The sequence below is a fragment of the Mastigoproctus giganteus genome, chromosome 10, assembly GCF_048544385.1.
Source record: "Mastigoproctus giganteus isolate SK-2022 chromosome 10, ASM4854438v1, whole genome shotgun sequence".
In the NCBI taxonomy this organism is placed as follows: Eukaryota; Metazoa; Arthropoda; class Arachnida; order Uropygi; family Thelyphonidae; genus Mastigoproctus; species Mastigoproctus giganteus.
Genome location: NC_143584.1, coordinates 121333004 through 121356464, shown reverse-complemented (window position 1 = coordinate 121356464; position 23461 = coordinate 121333004). Strand labels below are relative to the sequence as shown.

Here is a 23461-nt window from a genome sequence, read left to right as displayed (position 1 = left end):
TGAAGTGTTTAAAATTAGAAATGTACAACATGATGGATGAGGTATAATGTTTTAAAGAAATGGATTTTTGAGAACTATTTAATGGTGCAGAAGTTGATGTTTTATGAGGGATTTTATTTTGGAGTTTATGGGCGGATATACAATTGATAGTAGACGACCCACCTCCCCGCGGTAGGGGCGGTAACTGTTCCCACAATAGTTAATTTTTTAGCTGGTGGGATCAGGCTAAGTGGTCGATTTTAGTTTTTTATGACAAGTGGTTGTTTTTAAATTTAGTTACTTTTGTTGATGAGCGTTTGCTCGGGAAACAAATTAGTATAATATGATGATGATGATGATGTCCCTTCCTGTTGTCTGCGCGGGTAGCAGTGGTATCTTCACCGTCCTACCCACACCGGGTGGAAAAGGCCCGGGTCGAATCCTGTCGATGACGCGAGGAACTTTAATGTTTTTTTTTTCACTCCGTGACTGAGTTAGTCGGTCTCAGGAGTTGATAGCAAGGTGTTTTCCCCAGAAACTGGGGTTTTTCGTCCAGCAAACAGACAAATCGACCATAGAACACACGCAATTAACAGACATAAGACACAGCACGGCAGATGAATTTAATTAAATTCTTATATTTATCGTTGATTGGAAACGTTTAATATTGTATCCAGAGCATACCTAAATATCAGTTTTAGTGTTGTAGAATGTTACAAAATAAAATTCATTTGATAATATTTTCATATAATCTCATTTCAGATATATGTAGAGGTTATCAGAGACACTGAAGCAGGTCAGGAGCTTCGGCTAGCAACTTGTGACATTGTACTTCCTTCAGAAAAAGGTCAGCGAAACGGTATACAGGAACCGACCCTTATAGCCCCAAGTTCGGGTATGTTTTTTTTTTGCTTCGACTAATATGTGTATACGTTTGTGCACGCGCTAATTGACATGTCAGCAATAGATGTTATTCTGAGGTAAATTAGACCACACACACACACACACACACACACACACACACACACACACACACACACACACACACACACACACACACACACACACAATAATGAACGATAGCTTTGGCACACTATTCGCTGCTTTCCATTCACATTCAAATTTTATACGATTTTCTCCTTTAATTTCCATTATAGATGATGATTTCGAGACTCCAGTATGTATATATACATCGCATCTCTATGTGTAAGAAATTATTCGCCTTCCATTGGTCTCCTTGGAAATTAAGTATTTACAACAAAAAAGAAGTGCCATCATCTAGATACTAATGACTGTACATGTTTGTGACGGGGAAGGAGAAAAAGATTGGGTTATCATAAATTATCTCCGTAACTCATCAACGAGAATAGGGAGTGGGTGGTAATGTGTCTGTTGAAGTCCAGATCCGTACATTTTTTTACGGTACTCAAAATATGTACTTGGGGAGGAAAAGAAGGGACGACAGAAAAGAGGCATCAGCCTTTGATAGCCCATCTCCGACGCCTTAATAAAGACGGACAACACCTGCTGTGTCTATGATGGAACAGGTATACCTAGGACTCCACCTTACTGAGTCTCGTGAGTTATGTACTCCCCATCAAGGACGACACCCAAGAAAGAATCACCTTTCCTTTGTTAGAAGTCGGTAGGTGGGATGGTAGACATGGGGTGAATACTAAAAGGGATGTGCGGGGGGGGGGGTTGATGAGTATGATTAATTACAACGATATATCATACACGGAAACATAGCGGGGAAAAATGGAAAGGGGTGGTCAGCTAGACTACGCAGTAATTTTTTTTGCAATACTTCGAGTGAATTTTTTAAAATTCTGGAATATATTTGGGCTTCTTTTAACTAGTTTTGGGCTAAAATTAGCTCTTCAGAACCGTGAGTATATGAATGAGCGAGTGATGCAGGTATTTATATAGTTAATGGGAGAAATACTACTCCCAATTTAGAAACAGAGGAAACAGCCTATATAGCAGTCTATATGCAAAGAGTTTTAATGCTCGTCTACTATAAATTCACTCATCTCCACGCGATGACGCAATGAAATCGCAAGCATGAAAGTACGTGTTCATTACCTTATGCACGATCAGATTTCTAGCCTAGATGAACTTCAAGAGTTCCTTGAGAGGGCAGTAACATCATTTCTATTTCTGAAACTGAATCCTAAAAGGAGGAAAAAGAAAGAAAGGTGAAGACATTATCAATGTAAGTAAATGATGAATCATCCTAAGATGTAACTGAAAAAGTGAAGAGGTTTCTTTAGTCACTTAAGTAACGTTCCGGAGAAGAGCACAAAAAGTCACGCTCTCACGTTCCGTAGTGGAAATCTCCTGTAACCTCTCACCGTCTTTGTCAAATGTCACAACGAAGGTCAAAAAGGAGATTGCAATAGTTAGTTACGATGTTTCACATCTCTGGAATGATCAAGAATGGTTCATGACATCACGTATATATGCCGGTGGATGATATCATAGGGGTCTCGATGTGGGGTTAACTTAAATATAGCTTGTAACGGTCTTTCACTCTTAAATTTCTAGTGGCAGAACTTTTTTATGGGCTATCGGTGAGCAACAGTATATACTGTATATAAATAAGAAATTCTCTTAATTTATTGAAATTAAACTAAGCCCTCTCCATATTAATATGTGAAACTAATATATATTCTGAATTAACTATCATTAATGACATATCAGTAAAATGTTATTATTTATATGTAATAAATAATAAAATATAAATAATAAATAAACATTTATTTATATACAGTATTCTACCAGAAGTATTTGTACACCCTTCCAAGATCTAGTGAAGTGCAAACGAGATGTATGGAAAGCAAAAACAGGTTTCAAAATGTGTGCAGGCAAAAGCAGAGATATTACAAAACCGCAGAACGAGTCTCGACAAGGCGCCCACAAAGTTCAAAAATCAAAATTCAGTTTGATTATGAGTGCGACAGCTAAGCGTTTTAACCTAGAAAATTCAACTGTAACCAGTGTAGTGTAAAGATGGAAGCATGAATGCGAAGTAGGTGTACGAAAATGGCTAGATAGGCAAAATAATGGAATTCATCAACCTCTAAAGAAAGTTATGAAAGCAAACCCCGCACGTTACGTTGGAGCTACTCCAGATGTCCACAGGAATGTCTGTGAGTGCGTCCACAGTTCGCTGGGATCTACGCGATACGGGTTTTCTTTGCTGCTCGTAAACCCCATATCATCCCACCGAATGCCAGCCGTCGTTTTCAGTAGTGTCTATCCCATAGTTTTTGGACCATGGAATACTGGAAACGTCGTGTGGAGAGATGAGTCGCTTTACTCAGGCTTCAGATGGGACGGTCGAGCGTGAATGTCAAGAGTATCTTGGGAACGTCATCTATCGTAAAAATTGGGACCAATACTGTAGTATGTTATGCCCACCATAAAGTTCAGAGAAGGCGGAGGGTCATAGTGTGGGGGGGCTGCTTCTATTAGTACTGACTTGGAATATGGTTATAGTGCCAAAAAACCATCGCTGCCGAGTCGTACATTGACATCTTGGTCAATCCCGTGGTGCTCACACTCTGAAAGATCTGTGGAAATGGGCCTCCGTATTTCAGTACGATAATGCACCGTCCCGTAGAGAGCAGTGTAAAAAACCTAGTTCGAAGAAAATTAATCCAGCAACTCGCTTGGTTGGTCCCGAGTCCAGATCTGAATTGTTCATGTCACGTAGGCCACCTAACATAACTGATGCTTTCGTCTGCTTTTACTCAAAGGCTTATACCATAGAGCTACACAATTTTTAAGACATAGAGCAATGGCATCAGCGTGAAAGCAAGCATAGGAACGACTGTAAGTCAATGTGGCTAACGAATTCAGATCTGAATCTGCTTCTGTCATAACCAGTGGTAGCCATTGATGTAAGCATTCATTGACTCGTACCGTACCGATGTAATCCGTGTAGGTATGAGTATAGTGGCTTTTCATTGTCACCTTATTAGGACTTTTTATTTATTTATTCTTTTATTATTTTTATTTTTATTTTATTTATTTTTTTGATTTGGTGTTGTTCAACACTCATACAAACCATCCTCTTGAACGTACTGAATAAAATTTAAAACATACTAAAACCTCAAAACTTTTGTTTCCTCGAAGCTTGCCTGAGACAACCCATCCTGACCTTACTGATTTATCTGTACTCTGCTTAAAACCTGTAATCTTGCTTTGTTTCAGCCGGATGATGCTTCCTGATAAACTGCCTGTGTTCAACAACATCATGGTTTACTTCTCCCCCCCCCCAAAAAAAAACGTTTTTCTGTTTTTCGAAGATATGTTGCAATCAGCTTGTAAACTGATGTCAAAAGGGAATCCAACAAGCAAACAGCCCATTATGCGTTTGCTATGATTAACCATAACGATTATAACTCTATCACTATCCGTTCTGCGGCAACTGCACTTTCCGCCCTGTAGGGCATCGCGCCGTACAACAGAATATGTTAGTACAGTTGCCCCGATCACCCGATTAATGCTTGCTGGAAATCGCCATGTCGGGCGAAAACTCTTATCTATGAAATCATTTTCCCATAGAAAATAATGTAATAAGTCTAGGTAACGTTCTAGATTGATTAACAGGGTCCCCTCCACCCAATGGATATATATATATATATATATATATATATATATATATATATATATATATATATATATACATGTGTGTATATATATATATATATATACACACATGTATATATATATATACATGTGTGTGTATATATATATATATATATATATATACACACGTCCTTACATTAACCTTTTATAAGAATTTTGATTTTGAATTAAAATGCAATCGAAATTAGGTAAAAACCATTTAATGTTTGTTATGTTATACTTGTATGTATTAAATACTGTACTAACTGATCGTACAAAAATAATACTTGTATTTCCAGCAGGAATGGTTAGAATAGCAAAGCCTCTAAACTTCATGAATAATATAAGGATGCAATGCAAGATCAACAATACGCTAAATAAAGAACTAAATTTCTATATATAGACCTGACGATGGGGAAAAGTCGACTGGTGTCTGAACATATTCTGTGGATGCATGTTTGATCGCATGATAATAATAATGAGATTCTTTATTAAGTTAAATTGCATACATGAATGATTTCCTACACAGAAAGACCAGAGAATATTACAAATAAAAATACAACTAAACAGAATATAAATATAAAAAATAAACAACATGTGTCATGATTATAGTCAGATGGCACCCAATTAGGTTAATCTAACAACTAATATTCTTAATAAACAAATAAAAGCAAATAATCATCCAGCTATGACCAGCAGTGACACACCTACCCACTTGGAAAGAGAATCAAGAATGGAATCATGATGACATTTAGCGATCGACAATTCATCGGCTCGATGTTGAGCATGTCCAGAGTCACATTTGGGAAATGGTCATCGAAATTAACTTCTGGAGCTTTAAGCACAGGGAAAAGGTGCGTAGTAACTGTAAATTTTCTATTTATGCTCCGGAATGGCCACAGAGTAGACGGAGTTTATATGATAGCAATTACGTGGACTCGAAACGGTCCAATGAAACGTGTGTACTACCGTTCTCCCACGCTAACTACTCTGGTAGTTCACACCGGCTGACTTCCTGGCAATCTCCTAGATGCAGGAATGTCTTGATTTTCATCATATGGACTGTGGATTGTGAGCGTGTTGGCACAGAACATCTTAGATGTGGTATATGGCTGGTGGCACTACCCCTTGGCACACTTCAATACCCAAAATTCGAGTTCCCATAGTTTTTTCAGGATGCTTTAGGGGATGCAGAAAACCAAATCTCGACAGCATAACCTAGTACACTACAGAGTTCCCCTCTCGGTAGCACCGTAGTTATAATCACACTCCTCTCACAACTGGTGGATAAAGGCCTGAGTTCTCATTCTGTCAACGACGGGAGGCATTTTTATGAGTTTTATTAGCTTTTTTATATATTCAAGCACGAATTGCTTACGTGTCCTCGCTCTTGACCATTCGGCTACGGCGGCCCATGTTTCAGGGTTTAATCGTAAACCGTTTTCAGAAAGTTAAGTCTTCAAGACCCAAGTGACTCAAAATGCGAGGTTTCTTGGGATATCTGTCTAGTAGAATTATTCACTTTGAAGAAACTTAGGTAAGCGTCAGAAAGCGAGTAAAATTTTAAGTTTTTCCTTGTCATTTCACATTCTAAAAAAGATGAACGAGCCTTTGGAGCTTCAACTCTTATAATCAAATCTTTTCCTTTACCGGTAATCAGATTTGTTGCAGAAGTCTATATTTTCATATTTCAATAAATATTAACATAATTTTAATGAAAGTAAGGGAGCCTTCTCATCCCCTCTTGTGTTTTGTGAACAGTAATATTTAAAGTGTCCAGTATTAATGCTCAGTGAAAATTGAGCTTAGTACTGTACTAGTTAACCCCTGGCTTCGTGCCGTGAAGGATTTGTAAAGGTAGGGTACTTGCGTGTACCTAGGAACCTTACAATAAAGATTATACTTTTAAAAAATTTAGATATTTCCAGAAATGTTAATTTGCCTTTTATTTAAAAGATGAGACAGTTCTATGACAATGTCTTTCGTTAATTTATTGGTAGCTCATTAAATTTGTTCTGCTGTGGGCATTAAGGATATTGCATTAAATTAGGCAGTTTAAATACAGCCTCACGAAAACAGGAGAGGACAGTAGGCCTACTTTTTATCATTTTCAAGTGGCTAAACTGGCATTAGCTGTTTTATAATTTCGAAGTTCTAACGTCATTTGTTTCATCAAATTCTCGTAGGCAGCTCCATATACGTGATGCAGCTTCATCAACATATATTGAATATATATAGGCGGTACATCAAAGCGTAATTGTATCAGCGCGCGCCTAGCAGGCAGTGTTAAAACACTTTCCTCTTAGATAAGCAATGATCTTGAGACTTGGGTTGGTTGCTGATCGGATCGAAGCGTTATTCATTTATCTTGGTAACTTGAAGCCGCGAGCACTACCTTAACAACCTTTGGTGCTTAAAACTTGCTTAATTAAAAAAAAAAAAATACTGCAAATCAACCTGTACAACGTCGTTTTTCATTCAGTTCGCCTATTACAGAATTGTTACGCTTAGCCATCATGAATTTTATTTAAAAAAAGTTTTTTGACTGTTCCAAAGGTTCCTTTACACTAAGTATTTTCTTTAAGATATTCGCAATAATTCTGCTTGTCGAAATTATTAACACACACACACACACACACACAGCTTAAGAAAAACTAGAGAGCAAAGGTGGTAACGAAAGGAACAAATCATTTGTGATGAAAATAATTCAAATAAAAAATGAAAAATGTTGGCAAAGGCAGGAAAAAAAAGTGACTCCAGAAGACAAAACATAAAAAAAATGAAAGCGGCTTGGGAAATGAGCTAGAGAGGGAGTGAGTGGAATAAAGGCGAATTTACATAAGATAGTCGCGTGCGAAAAGGTCTCCCCCACATGTATATTAGTGGTTACTGTTTATCACGCCAGTGGCTTCCGCACTCCGTGACACGCACAGCATCTCTGTTCTGAGTGGACATTGCAGAGCCAGCATGTTGCGCATGGGACCACCTGACTTCCTGTGACTCCTGCAGATGGCCGCGACGCCACGAGAGACGCTAATGTCGCCATAATGTATCCTACAGGGCAGATGGAGCCGGCTTTCAGGCGCGTGTCGCGCGACAATAGCAGTGATTTCGTCGACGAACGCATCACGTGAGGCAGTTAGAGGAAACTCAATAGGAGTGGACGGATGGAATGATATAGAACGTAACACTCCAGTAATTTTCGTCACTGACGGGTCAAGGGTCAAGAACGACAGATGGCAAAGGTATGTGAGGCAATTAAGGGAGCTGAGCCTTACGGCATCAGCATGGCGAACACAAAAAGTATGCCACTGTGAGAAAATCCTCCAGCAAGATCAGATAATAGACAAGTATACTTTGTTTTTGTAGTGAGCTATTGGTATCTCAGTATGGGTGTGAGCTACGCTCATTCTGGGATGTCATTCGCTCTGAGCAGCGAACTTTCATAGTTCGCGTCAGTTTTGAAGCATTTTCTTCGTGATAATGAGTAATTATATCGATGATTGAAAGAGAGAGTATTAGTAATAATTGCAGTGAAGGGGTGTTTTGCAAAACAGTTTTCTTAATTTCTCTTCCTAAATAAAAAAAAAAAAAAAAAGTTAGAAGAAATGCGTGCTGATGGGTGGTTATACTCAATGGCCAATAATAATAATAATAAACCTGTAATACTCGTTTACCTTCAAAACAATTCACAATACAATTTCAATGGAATTTCACATTTACAGGAGTGATTTTCTCAGAGAAACATTAACTTATTGATCATTCGTACAATTCCTTTCTACATCTTATATTTCAGTTTTGACTTCCTTTCTTCTTCGTGCCCCTTTCAGAGTCGCTATGAGAGTAATGCATTTATTACCAAGTGCACTTTCAAATGGCTTGAGAGACGATTGCAGTTCAGAATATGTCACTGAAATTTAGTGTTGTGTACATTACATTGATTTCAACGTGCCGCTTTTATACAGTACATAAAATTAATGATTGGAAATGATTTTAACAAAGTAGTAACTACGAGTAAGGTATTCCCAGCTTTTTACAGACATGAAAAAGAAAATAAAACAAATAGATATGATATAAATATGAGAGAGAGAGAAGCAATACATCTTGCAACGTTTAACGTAAAGGTATTTATTTTAAAAGACTATTCTGCCTGTAGACTGGGAAGCGATTATTCCACGAGACCCTAGCGAAAGGCCTATAGACCAGTTCGATACTGATTCCGATGCAGCCAACAATTAATTGCTTGTTGGCTTGAGCTACCCCGAGCAAATTGTACTCAATGCTTCAGTTGGTTTTCCATTTCATCAAGTTGATATCAACTCATCATATAGGCTTGTGAATCTTACAGACTTTCAAACGACATTTTATGGTATTCTGACATGAAACCTTTGATTATTTTAAATTACATTATCTTTCCTGACTCTAAGCTTAAAGCGTATTTGTATTTAAGAACCCAGGTAGAACAGCGGGAAAGGCTCTCTCGTTCGCCCTCGCTGTAACACAACTGGTATAATCGTCGTCCACCCCGCACCCGGTGGAAAAGACCTGAGTTCGAATCCTGTCGATGACGTGAGGAATCTTCTTGGGACTTTTTTTACAACATGGCTTTGTCAAGCGAAGGCATAGCATGGTTTTGCCTCGCGGAAACTCTGGTTTTTTCGTCCAGCAAACGGGAAAATCGACCACAGAACACACTCACAATTTACAGACATAATATACGGCGCAATATGGTCTAAGTCGCTGATGCGACTAAGACTCTACAAGTCTCTCTCTCTCTCTCTCTCTCTCTCTCTCTCTGTCGACACAAATTTATAAAAATATATTCCAAAAAGAATATATTTTCTAGATAGAGAGATAATGTGTTGGCTTCGATCCTCAATTTTTTTTTTTTTTTTTTTTTTTTCTGAACGTGAGGTTCTACAGTAAACGCATTTTTACACTACGATCAGTCACAGTTTCAGTTGGAAGTTTCACTTTTACTTTCGCTGACATTACAGCTATCACTTTAACCTCAAGTCGCCTTTATTTTCTTCCCTTGCACTTGTTGGCCCAGTTCGAAGTTGCTAACGCCCCCACACGGCCAAACAAGGCACCAGCTAAGAAAAGAGACCTCGTACGCGGAGACGATTAGCTAAATGGCTGCTCGTGCAGTATCTATTGTTTTCATAGCCTCGGTAACAGGCGCAAACCTGCTCTGAACACAGCTAATTTATGGTGTCCTGCCACAGCTAGCGTTCCACATAGCTCCACTGGTAAGGGAGCCCCACCCTACGCTTTGGCATCAACTTCATCCCCTTCCTTTTCCCTCTCCACTAAGGGGTCCATTACTGACTGAACTCTTACCTTACTTATACCTGCCGTGTGCCAGGTTCCCTCACGCGATAAGTGGCGTTCAAGGAAGCCAACCAACAAACAAAGGTAGTCTTGTGCAAGCTATTATTTGAATTGCTTAATTATCCGTTTGTGGTGGCTGCGCCCCCTCTCTGGGGGTTGTAAGAGGGTTACTAAAAAAGAAGAAGATATGAATGTAATAATACCCCAGTAATAAATTTTGTCCTTGTGTCTAGGACAGATACATTGCACGAGGTTTTTATTGCCCTCTTGCTTCTTGTCGTATTCACTTCCGCTGTCTTGTTCCCTGGATACCGGCAGATGCCACTGCAGAGGATTGAATTGCAGTAAGCTGTCACGATAGTACATAGATATAGAGAAGGATCTTTTGCGGATTATGCTCCATGCACGGCTAATATTGGTCAGTTTCCATTGTTTTCCAAAAGGGATTTAAGGCTTACGTGTACAGTTTACAAATATGTAAAAATTATCAGATAAATTTCTGTAATAAAGAGTCAACTAATGTAGTTTTCGTGTTAGATGTTAAAATTACCATTTTATCTTTCCTTCTTCCTCCAAAGACAATTCCCTTAATCTGAAAATTATGTCACCTGTCGTTTAACCTTTGTAGCTAACGCTATCAGTTGTTGTTTAAATGATAATTATAGGCATTGCAATTAAGTGTTTTAATTTAGAAAAATTAATATTTTGTAATTATCGCCCTTCCATAGTTAAAATTTTCACAGCAGAAATATTAACTGCTGTAAAATATTAGAAAAAATAACGAATTTATGAGTAACTTAGCCTCTAGTTCACCTCATATTTCCTTCCAATCAATTAAAATTTGGTGGTTTAACAGTATGCTGTAAACATGCATTGAACAGATAATTACATATCCAAAAGATAGCACTGATTTCAATATCATATAAAGATTAACATGGCCTGATTTTAAGGCAGTATACAGTACTCGCTTACGTATTCTATCCAGAACCGCAGTTTATTAATGATGTTACCGAGGAAATGCCGTATTAGTGGCTTCTTCCATGTGAGAGAATACGTCAGGAATCATCCTGTGCAGCAAATCTGGGTCCATCGATAACGAACCCACACCGCCATTGGTGACTGGTCCATGCAACATTTTGGGGTGTTGAGGTACTCTCATATACCAACAGGTTGGGGGTGTTGAGAGTACCCCAAGTTGGGGTACTCTCTCCTGTGGGGAGAACATGCGGTGCGCACGCAGCCAAGATGATGTTGTCAACTGTGACTTCTATCAAATGAAGATATCTCTCTTTCAAGATTGTTGCCCTAGGTCTACTGCCACCAACTGCTATGGCACCAGGCCCTCACTCTTGGAAGAATCTTCAAAGTCTACTTTAACCACGCGATCAATGTTAAACCGTCTAATCGTATCTGCTTGAGATTGTCCAGTCTGAAAGCTTTACAGTGGTTCTCCGGCTCAAACATTCAAGGCAATATTTCCTTTCAGACATTCTTAACTCATCGACAACCTTTCCTGATCGGTTAATTCACCGAACGAGGTACACGTTCGCTTTCCTGCTCTGTTACTTAAAAGGGAACCTGCGAAATAGAACCTTTTATTTAGACATATCGACCAGTATGTGCTTTCAGAAGACACAGTGACTGCACAGAAGTAATATACTGTAGATAAGACTTTGGATGTCTGTATGATTCATGAGGCAGGTGCAATACACGACAACTTCATCTTACAGGACGATAATCCAAACCACACCGTGCCAAACTGGTTAGCCGCTAACTGCAGTTGGATGTCACTGTCCATAAGGCATCACTTGTGAGCCCGATCTTCCGCCCTCAAACCTGTAGTGCATGCTTGAGATTTTGCAGAACACAAAAATTTTGGGTCTTTCATGGAATTCGTCCTTTACCATAAGATATAAGAAGGCAAAGTTCCTTAACATTCACTAGTTGTTACAGAAATCAGAGGTGATTTTGAAGTACAAATCACTCTATGCTTTTTAGGGTTTTTTTTTTTTTTTGTCTCTAGGGCAGAAGGTATAATATACGATTTGAGAAAAAAAATCCAGCTTGAAGGTCCCATCTCACAGGAAGTCAAATGGGAAGAAAGGCCTAAGTTTAGAGGGGCAAAAATTTGGAACATTCCTCCTCAAAGAAAAACTTCCTCCTCATATAAAATCCTCGAGGCCATGACTTTTGAACGAACAGTTCATAGTGACGCTGGTGTTTTCCCTTCGTACTTATTACTTCGCTGATTTTTTTTTAATAGTTCAAGAGATAAATAAACATCATTATTATTGAAAAGTGTCGTGCTCTCTCACTGCCTACTGTTGATGAATTTATCAAGAAGCTCGGGTGGCAGTGATGCCACCCGAGTGTGGTAGACCAAACAGCATTCAGTATCGTTGTGAATTCTGTATTGTAGTCGGGAAGAGAGAGAGTAATTGACATTCCATCCACGATTTTATTCTTGACTGGTATACTATCCTGAATTTTTATTTAAATCGGCTCAATGTATACATGCTTTATGCTTGTACATAAATTTATGCTTATGCATGATTTATGCGCGTATTCATTGTCGTTTTACTCTTAATTTTCGCCTTGAGTTTCTGTTTACCAATCTGTACTACTTAGCCGATCGCAGTAAACAAATTTAATAATTATCCCGTTCAAGAGCGTTATTTTTAAAATCGGAAGACATCGCCTTAATTAATATTCTTTATTGTGGGGAATTGTAAATACAGTATTTGCAAATTTTAATGATTTTTGCGTTGTTCGTTTTAATTTTTTAAGTTACGTAATTATGGAAGGAATTTTGTCTGATTCTTTTGTCTCAGTTTTCGTATACTGCATCTTTTGTATTATAAATATGCTATTGCTGTGTTATTTTTACACACTTGGGTACTTTGTTGTTTTGAAGCGAGAAAGCAGACTAATAAGATATATGATTTTGTAAATAGTTCTTAAAGGAATTTTATACTGGTTATCATATATAAAGTCTTCGTTGTATTTAAGTTTGAATTTTTTTCTTATTGTTGAAAATACCCTCCATATCATATACATAGTATCTATTTTATGTTGCTAATCGGTTATAGTCGGTACATCATTATACGTGCTGCTGCATAGTAATTTTTCTGATGTACTTACTTTATAGTGTAACGGATTTCTAATCTTGTTTACTACAGTTAAAATATGTAAAAATAAATAAATAAATACCTGTGGTTCCACGAAGAACTGCAAACATTATCCAATAAAACTACTCAAAACATTGTACTCTATTTGGCTTTTACAAAAGGTTAAATTACATCAAATGGAACTGTGATTCCAATGGGATATGAAATTCATTCCTAGCTTCTAAAAGTTGAGATAGAAAGATGCGTTGAGTGTGCCTTTTTTGCGCATTTAACTATGGTCCAGTGATAGTCAAACTGAAAAGAAAACTGTCAGTTTAACTATCTCAACGTTTAGCTTACTCAGCAGGTAGTTATTATAAAGATAAGATAATATAAAAAAAAAAAAAAAAAAAAAAACAGCTGCCGGTACAAGAACTGTTCTACAAAATGAGCTTCTCACTTTGCTTTTTTACGCATGCTCATGTGCCGTTTGCTGAAATATGAGCATGATATTACGTGATAGTAATAGCCAAGAGTGAATAAAGATGAAACCCATTATATAGTCTTTTCAGCTGATTTTATTGGATGCTGTATTTTCTTTAAATTTTTACCCATATGTGAAAATTCAAGGGGGGGGGGGGGGGGGTAAAGGTTTCCTTGTGAGTTACTTGGAATCGAACCTACGAATAAAGTTACTGCAGGTGTTTACCGATTTCTTGTTTAGTGAATTTGTTCTTTTTAAAGGCATAATCATGTCTAACACACACCAGTTTTATCAGTTTGGAGAGAGAAACATTATGCGTTACATTCTGATTTGCTTAATATTGATTATCACTAAACAGAGGTATATTTTATGGTTTCAGTACTCTCTTTTTCACTAGTCGAACCGTAAAACTTGAACCTCTCGAATACGCAGCATTTGATCCTCTGATGTTAAATTTCTCAATTTGTTGAATTTTATCAAAAACTTCATACAAAATTATCAGTAGGTATTTATTAAGCTAAAACGTGATTAGCTGTGAAATTCGTTTTATTCAGTTGGCTCGTTTTATGAATGCTTAGTAACGATTTTCGCTTGATTTGTTCACTGGAGTTTCGACCTCGTAATTCGTTATGATAATAACTGGCCAGTTCAGTATTAATAGAGAACATCATATGACTGTATTACGCATAATATTTGTACAGTGCTGTACACCTCCTGAAAATCCTACGTCTCTCTGTTATTTCTGTTGTAAATAATTGTTCGATGCTATAAGATGAAAAATAACTCTTATAAATGGTTGTGTGGCCTTTGTAATCCTTGAAATAGATACTGCTATTTCACTTCTCTAATTACGTGTTTGATGTCCATAATCATAAATTACCAATTAATTATGATAAAATATGCACCACTCACTAACAGCAATCTAGTCGTAGTACTCAACGTTTCGCAATGTCTGCATTGGAGAGAGAGACAGAGAGAGAGGGATGAACTATTTTCACACTGCATATGCTATACAAAATGTTTCCGTTAATTTGCATTGCTACATCCATATAAGGAGAACAAAGAAATCGAACAAGTGATACTAAAGAATTTTCTAGTAATCATTACCCTTCATTTACCGACCGGTCCAGGTGACAATCATAAACCATTGTGATAGGTTCTCTTCAGCATCAGGAGTGGGCGATTAATGGCCACCTAGTGGTTGACATATATATATTTTGACTTTTCACTGACACCATTATTAGGTGATTGCTACAGGGTGAAGCAATTAGCGACATCTGGCGTCAGCTCGTCTAACCATTATTTTGCGATTGTGAGACCACTCCAGATCTCTCAATCGCTTAATTTCATTTGTAACTTTAGTGCCATCAGCTTGAAGAGTTTCCACTGCAATTTAATTTTCTAGGTTGCTGGGTGCTATTATAAACATATGTTAAAAGTTATTAATTTCCGGCCAAAGTATAATTTGGTCAGTTTAGTATTAATAGAGAATGTCACATAACTGTATTGCGCATAATATTTGTCCATTGTTGTAACGATTTTCGCGTGATCGATTTCGAGAGGTGGAAAACGCAGGATTTCCATCTCTAGAAATCCTGCGTTCCTCCTGTTATTTCTGTTGTAAATAATTTTTTGACGCTTTAAGATGAAAAAGAACTCTTAACCCCTGGCCTTCTGGGCTTGTACAAGAGTAGTGTTTATTTTTCTTGTTGTAAAATAAAGAATTTCAATATTCTTATCTGGTTAAGAAACCCATTAGCGAAAGGAATTCCACTTGGCTCTTTCCTGCGATGAAGTCCTAGAACTTCCATCGTGCCATTCATCAACAGAAAAAGGTTCCTGCAAGTTTTGCACTTTTAGAATCCTATCAAAAGCATTCAGACCCCTCCCCCATATACTGAATAGTGCGGACGAGATATACACTGTGATCACTGAATTATGACCGCTCGCCCCATTCGTAATGGACTATGCCGCATAGCTTGGAGTATAAAAAGCCGATCAACTTCGTATGCTACAGCAGTGGTAATTTGCATCTGGTTATGCAAGTCAGAGTGATAAAGTAGCAGTTATGGGACATAGTAAATACATTGCTGAGTTTCAAAAGGGAATGCTTGTGAGAGTTTGTGCGCCGGGTGCTACCATATCGAAAATAGCACGTCTTTTCGTTTGCGCATTGTGGTTAAAGTGTATGTACAAAGAATGGTGTCGAACTGGTCAAACCACCTCCCTCCGTCAGAACTGTAAAGGATTACGCAAGGCGGATGTTCGTGGTGAGCGAAGGGTGCAGCGCGTTGTATGAGCTCAACGGCATCACTGTGCGACAGTTGATAGCGCAATGCAAGAGCAATATCCCAAATAGCGATTTGCAGAGATGGGGGAAACCCCATCTGACACAAAATACACTTATCCCAAATGACGATGTGCCATACATTCAGACGTATGGGGTTCCACAGCAAACGACCCAAAAATCACCCTCTCCTCACTGCTGATTATCGTCGATGGCTAATGCTATGGTATCAGCAACACTCTGGTTGGACACTGGAGGACTGGAAACGAGTGTGTTCGTGAAATGAGTTCAGTACCTGATGCAACACGCCGACGGACGCCTTCGTGTGTGGCACAAGCAAAACGAGTCCATGGACCCATCGTACATGGTACCACTATCCAGGCAGGTGGTTGTGATAGCTTAATATGCGGAATGTTTGGTGATAAGTATTAGGACACCTGTTGCGTATGGAACAATAGTGGCATAGTGGCATAGTATTTAGGTTCAGGCGCCACCGGTGGTTTCCCACATCTGCACCATATGTACTCTGTGATGAAATGCAGAACTACTGCACAGCCAGAAAAAAAGTGTAATGTCTGGTTAATGTAGTATTGTGCTTTGTTCTGTTGTTGTGTCTGGCTGCTTGGCCGCGGGGCCCCTACTGGGACTCCACGTTGCCCGCCACAACCACTGGGAGGTGAGCCAGGCTGCCCATTATACTCTGGCTGCCTCTGCCAGGGTTGCCTAAGCTACCTGACAGAAGCCATAAAAAAAAAAAAAAAAATTTATAATAAAATTAAAAAAATAAAAATAAATAAAATAAAAACAATAAAAATAATAATAAAAAAAATGAAGAGTGAAAATAAGTGTCACTGGCGAGGTCTACCGGCAGCTTTTAGCAGACCATAGTGTTTTGGTTTGGGGCGCCAATGGTGGTTTCCCACAACTGCGCCATCATTTCTCGTGTGAAGTAAACAGAATTCTGTCAATGCCAGAAGTGGGTGTAGTGTGTTGTTTTGTGTTAGAATAATGTTGGGTTCTGTTTTTCTTCTGGGTTTTGGCCACAGGGACTCTACGTTGCCCGCCACCACACCACCATTAGGAGGTTAGCCAGGCAGTCCATAGTTCACTGGCTGGTTGCTGCCAGGGTCGCCCGAGTTTCCTGACAGAGGCCAAGTTAAAAAAAAAAAGACCATGTTCATCCTGCCTCGTATTTTTTCGGAGGCAGTGAGTGATTTTTGTTTTTTATGGCTCTTGAGCGACTAAAACCATGATGCGCCAAATCCATGCTATTTTTTTTTTTTTTCGGAAATAAACTGGATTTTCCAAGACTGTAATGCGCAGTATCATCGGGCGTGCACTGCGTACAATTTTTTCGAAGAACACAGTGAAAACATTACCGATCTGGATTGGCCTCCAAATTCGCCTGACCTCAATCCAATTAAACACCTGTGGGATGTTTTGGAACGGGAAGTGAGGCGATGGACATGCAACCATCATCTATTCCGATACTGCGGATAGCCTGCAGATCCCTACGGACGTCTTCAGACCTCTAGTGGAGTCAATGCCTAGGCGAATAGTGGCGAACGGTGGCCCAACACGGTATTAGGTTGGTGGTCATAATTCATTCAGTGATCACGCAGTGTATGTACGCAGCAGGAACAAGTTTAAACGGCAATAACAGAGATGTCACAAACAAGCAGAATGACTTTCAAGAATACACTCATAAAGTTTTAAATAGGCTTAATTGTCGGATATAGAATCGGTAATTTGCTTGCGCAGTCACATGTTTGAACTTCTCAGAGCCATAATCTTCGTATTGAAAAGAGGGAAAACGAGGAGAACATGAACTCACTGAAATGGCCAAGTACGCCAAAATAAATAAAGTAATTAAAAAATAATAATAGTAAAATAGGAATCATCTTTTTTTTTTTTTTTTGGAAAAAGTGGTGAAAGCAAAATTAATGCCGTCCTTGGAAACCTTTACTTCGGAGGTCTAAATACCTACAGGACCATAAGTGCGTTGATGGTCCATAGGGAACTGCATGGCATTGAGTTTTCACGGCATGGCTTCTGTTGCTGAAAAGCTCCACCGAAGAGGGAATAGACACACATTTCTGCTCTTTCCTACAAGCTGGTCGAAATGTTCTACAACGGTTCATTGCTGTTATTATTGAGGCCGAAGGTGACCTTGTACCGTATCCCTTATTGAATCTCGTTTTTTCCAAAACTTGATGGTATATGACCACTAGCTACATTACCTCTTCGACTGTAAATGGTTTGCTGATGTCCAGTAAAAGTGAAGAGTTTTCCTCTGATTTTATACCCCGCAAAGTGATTTCAGAGTACACTAAATTTACGGAGATAACAATTCGAAAATTTACAAACTATCCAACCCAGTTCTCTTATTATATACCTATATCTGTCGAAGAGAGAGAAAGAGTAAAATGTAAAAAATGGTTAAAAGGGAAAAAAAGAAGAAAACCGAAGATGTCAGTAAAGCGAAAAAAATTTGAAAGAATCTCACCAAGGAATTATTTTTTATTCTATACTTACCATTAAACTGTCCTTATTGTTCTGATAGTTTAAAGCATTTATCTTTGTCTGCTATGAATTATGGGAAGGAAATATTTGCTCAGTATACTGAAAAGTTATCTTTCTGTGGATCTCATTTTTCCAAGCACCCTTCCGTGGCCATAATAAATCAAATGTACGAGCAGGATTTTCTACCTCTCGTTAAGGAAGATTCAGCTAGTCATTTCATATCTCTTGCCTAGTCATCGTGTTCCCTCCTCCTTGTTAACCTTTGTCTTCTACTATATATCCATTAGGAATTTATATCACCAAAGAGATAGAAATTTTAGCTGAAAAGAAAAATTAGCAGCACTGTTGAAGGAGAATTTGGGCAAGAATTATTATTTAGTTCTGAAAACGCGTGAACATTTCTTTTATAAAAAGAGACATTAAAAGGATAGAATATAGGCTGAAACATAAGGTACTTAATTCAACAAACGTTATTTCAAGTCATTAAAGAAGGTGGGGGAGAAGAGGATAAAGAAAGTTCTGATTGCCGCATTGTTGTTGTTGTACGATACTAAATGTGATTTCCTGACGTCAGAGTAGTGGGCTGGTTAGGAGGGAAGGCTTCAATATGAACGTCAACAATACACAAGACATAGTGGCCTAGTTTGAACCATATTGAGCTAGGGTTAACACAATAGTATTCTGCTGAGCTTGGTGGCTACATAAGTTTGGCTTCTTTCATCGCTAAATACGTACAGGACTTAACTAGTTAGAGATAGATGGCGTGGCAGCGATCGTCTGGATTGTTCCAGCCACCAGCAGCACCACCTGTAGGGGAGAGCGATAATTGCCCTAATTGTTTCTAACAATAATAAAAGAAAGTGAAAGAACAGGGGGAGAAAATTAACCTCCAGCCTCCGATGAGGCTCCGGTAATGAGTCCGTGGTTGCCTTGATGACTATACCCCTATCGTGATCCATTGTTTGGAAGAGGACGGGGTGGGGGGGAATATAAAGGGAAAGCTTTTACGTGCACCGCTTGCTCGCATGCTAGTTTAGCCCGCCCTTCAAGAGATGGTGACCCAGATTAAACCTAATTCACGTAGGCTATATGTTGTTACCGTAGTTGATAAACAAAGTTGGGATACCAATTAAGGGAGGAATGGGAAAGATCTGGTCCACCTTACTGACCACCTAGATATGACCTCTTCGGTCAGGTTTTCTAGTTGCCATACTGTTAGGCGACCATTGGTTGCCCCTGCTACTGCTGCTGGTGGTTGAACTGCACATGTCAAAACACTTGAGATATTGCAGAAAATGTTAAAAATAATCTTTGTAGAGAAAGAATCTAGACATTGAAATTATATTAATTAATAAATGCAATAATGCAAATTTTTCATAGAATTGTCTTCTTTCCCTTCTGCAAGAAAACTAGTGAATGACTAAAGAAGTATTCCTCAGTAAACAGGTGGAGTGTGAGGAAAATCAAGGTAATCGACAAAGGGGTATACGAGGCGTAAAGTTAGTTGCTCTCACTCAAGGGTTAAAGTATTGGTATAGTATTGAGTTCATTCTTCATTCAAGGAATGCTTGATAAAGTCTTTAAAATTCAGATGTGTAACAATTATCAGCACAGTTAACTCGATTAAACTTTCGATGTCTCTATTCCAAGCAGTTCAACTAAAAGCAATTTTAGGCTCAGATAATATCTTACATTCTAGGTACTTGTTTATTTATTGAATTAGTATTAAAGAAAGCTTATGTTCCATCTTCTTGGCTAACATAAAGAATGATTCCCATACCGAAAAAAAATTATTTACAATAGAATGAAAAATGTAAACTGTGAGAAAGCTTAATTTAGTTAATCACTTTAAAATCATGTGAATCTAACAGTGCTGAAACTGCAGCACATTACACATTTAGTTAACTACTGCTATCACTATAAAAAAATTGGAGATCGACCTTTTGGGATGGATTTCTTTAGGACTCAGCATCGCGCCAGCTTCGCGAAATGCTGCGGGACTGTTTCGTGGCTAAAGTAAATTTTCCTTATTTAATTAATTTGATGGTTCGTTAAGTAGTTTTTTTATTGATAACAGCAGTAGTTACCTAAACATGTAATGTGCTGGAGATTCAGTACTAATATACCATGTAAGTTTTTTCCCTTACTTGAAGATATTATCTGAGATAGCTTTAGTTAAAGTTTATAACTGAACATGGAGTAACGTATTCGAGTGGTCAACGCGTGAATACAGAAATACACGCTTTTGACATTGGTTATGACCACGTGACTGCTAAATCAGGTAACCTTGTATTCTGTATCTTGCAAACGCTTCTGACCATATGTGGCCGTCCCAGATTATAAACAGAAAATTTATTAATGACTCCACCATTTCCTAAGAACTCTGTATAGGAAATGGCAGAAAATTCTGAGTTCGAATTTTGTCAAGACGAGGTGAATTTTTTTTGTGGTCTGATTTTCATGTGACCAACTAATCAGTGTCCGTCAAGGGTTGCACGCCTTCCTTTTACCCGGAAACCCGGGTTGTTCATTCAGCAAAAGTTTTTTTTTCTTTTTTATTTCATCCAAATAAACAAGCAGTTCGATAATAGAATGCATGAGGTCTACAGACAGAATATTCCTTCCCACAGCGTTAGTTTCTTTGGCGAAAATAAACAAACAAACCAGCAAGGAAATCAACCGCCTTTTACTGTGTCCTAGAAGAACGACCTATGCGATTATGCTTTAATATATTGATAGCTAAAGTTGTAGAATTACAGAAAAATATAGATAATTATCTGTCTTTTGTATCTAGATGTTCTGTATTTGATTCGACTGCAGTTCCAGTCCTAACTCACGTATTAAATTCCTATTATACGACTGAGGAGGAACGTTTTAAAAACTGATGATGATGATGCCTCGTTAAGACTTGTGTTATATAAATTCTATCTAATATTTTACTCCAAGGAAGGAAGATTTATTAGAACGGCTACTGTCATACTACAAGCTGGATCCTTGTCTACCCTACTATTTGATCAAGATTTCTTCTTTTTTTTCCAGTTAAATATTAGATGGTCTTCACTCTTCCTGTCTGGTGCAACATCACTGTGAATTTAACTCCACATAAATTTGCCATACACGAAAATCTAACCGACTTCAACAAGTAATCTTCATCCTGGTCTAAAAATAAATAAACACGACAGAGAATCCCTGTATAAAAATCTTTCATCTTCATACTCTTCTTCAAACATTGAAGTTAGGCTCCTTGGTTGTCTGCCTCCAGCCAATGAGGAAATATTCCTAGGAGTAACGTTATATGGCAAGCTTCTCTTTCATTCTCACATTAAATCAATGAGAATGAGAATCAATGAGAAGATATTGAAAGCGATCTACTCTTAAAGACTGTTATGGTTTATATAACTAAGAAAAACTTAGAGCTGAAAAACTATAAAGAACTCGTTTATTATTTTCCTGATACGTTCTCAAATATGGTCATCTACCAGCCTGTGCACTGTAGCACCATTTATAGGATATGAATTTTGGGCTCTCTGTGATAAAAGGTGGATATTGTTACACCACCACCACCAGGTTAGGCTACTTCTAAACAACTTTAGCTGAATGCCGATTGCTCATCTGTGACTGTGTTGCAGAAAATTAAAATCTTATTGTTTTTTGTCAGAGCATGAAGGTTATATTGGAATTGTGATCTTGTCTGATAGAGAATACTACAACACTTTCTTAGGAAGAAACCGCTGCTAGTGTCGAACCGCACTAGTCTGAAGAAATTCAATTGATTTGTTTAATATAACCTCTGCAGTAAATTTATTCAATGTATTTAATATTGACTCTGACATATGGTCAAGCTTTCTATCTGTATATAAAAAAATATGGTCTTGTCATAGTCATGGCTGTATTTGTAAGCATAAATAATTTTTGCGACGTAAATAATATATATATATATATCCTCCCTGTATATTGTGCTGATATCGTGCCCAAAGGCCAATTAGTGAATTAATGTGCACCTCTCGATGGGTAGTGATTTTGCATCCTGTCATCAGGCTTAATCAAGAAAGAATGAAAAGCAGAATAAATTATGCAGGGTATAAAACTATTTACTAAATCATTATGCTGTACAATGTTTAATGTGTTATTTAAAAAAAAAACAAAAACTGTCTCTCCAGAGCATCCTGTACGTGCTCAATAGAATTCAGGGCTGGAAATCTTAGTGGTTAGTCCATTCTACAAATATTCTCATTCTAAAGAAAGTCCTACCCTAGTGAGTAGGGTATTATCATCCGTTACAAGGACTGGATGATAAATACCCGATCCACTGATCCTATAGTTCACGATCCTCACAGTTCGTCTCTCACGAATCCGAATTATTATTGTCCAGACAATCAGATCACATTCTCCATAGAAGTACCTTTCCCTTATATGTTCATGATACTAGTTAAACGGAGTCTCTGTGATGAGATAATAGTAACGCAAATCATGAGTCCTCAGATGGAAATATACCGTCCTGAGACGGCTGTGAACTTTGCCTGTCCAACCCCTCCAATAACTTGTCTATTTCTTAATTGAATTTATTCAAACTACTCACTTCAACAACAACAGATGGAAGTTTGTTCCAGCAATCAACCACTCACTGGCTAAAGGCAAACTTCACACATCTATCTTGCAATTATCCTTCCTCAATTTGAATTTATGTCCCCTCATATGTGTAGTCTGATCAAGAGAAAGAATGCCATTAGAATTGAGCTTGCTCAATCCATTCAACGCCTTAAACACGTCAATCAGACTACTTTGCAGGTGCCTGGTCTTCAGACGTTACAATTTGCAGAATTGAATCTTTTTTGTAAGCCCATTTTTTTCCCTTCACCAATCTCGTTACCCTTCTCTGCACCCGCTCTAGTAGATCTACGCTTTCCTAAAATGAGGCATATAGACCCGTATGCAGTACGCAAGATGCGGCCTAACCATTGCCGTGTACAATGGGATAATCTCCAACAACTTTCCAAAAGTGGGCTATAGGTCTGAATGTTGTAGGATCACATGCGTACATCGAGCAGTATTCAGGGATGTTCATCTGTTGTGGCTGATCGCATGGTTTTCTCCATTAGCCGCTATTGTGCA

General features: G+C 38.2%; 1 protein-coding gene across 1 annotated transcript in view; it reads left to right on the top strand.

The window, feature by feature from the left end:
* LOC150079260 (uncharacterized) overlaps positions 1 to 23461 on the top strand; it is a 316981-nt gene that overhangs the window by 173671 nt on the left and 119849 nt on the right. Inside the window, exon 3 of the mRNA XM_090383765.1 lies at positions 742 to 874. The gene's annotated coding sequence lies outside the window, so the exon portion shown is untranslated. The remainder of the gene's footprint in view (positions 1 to 741; positions 875 to 23461) is intronic.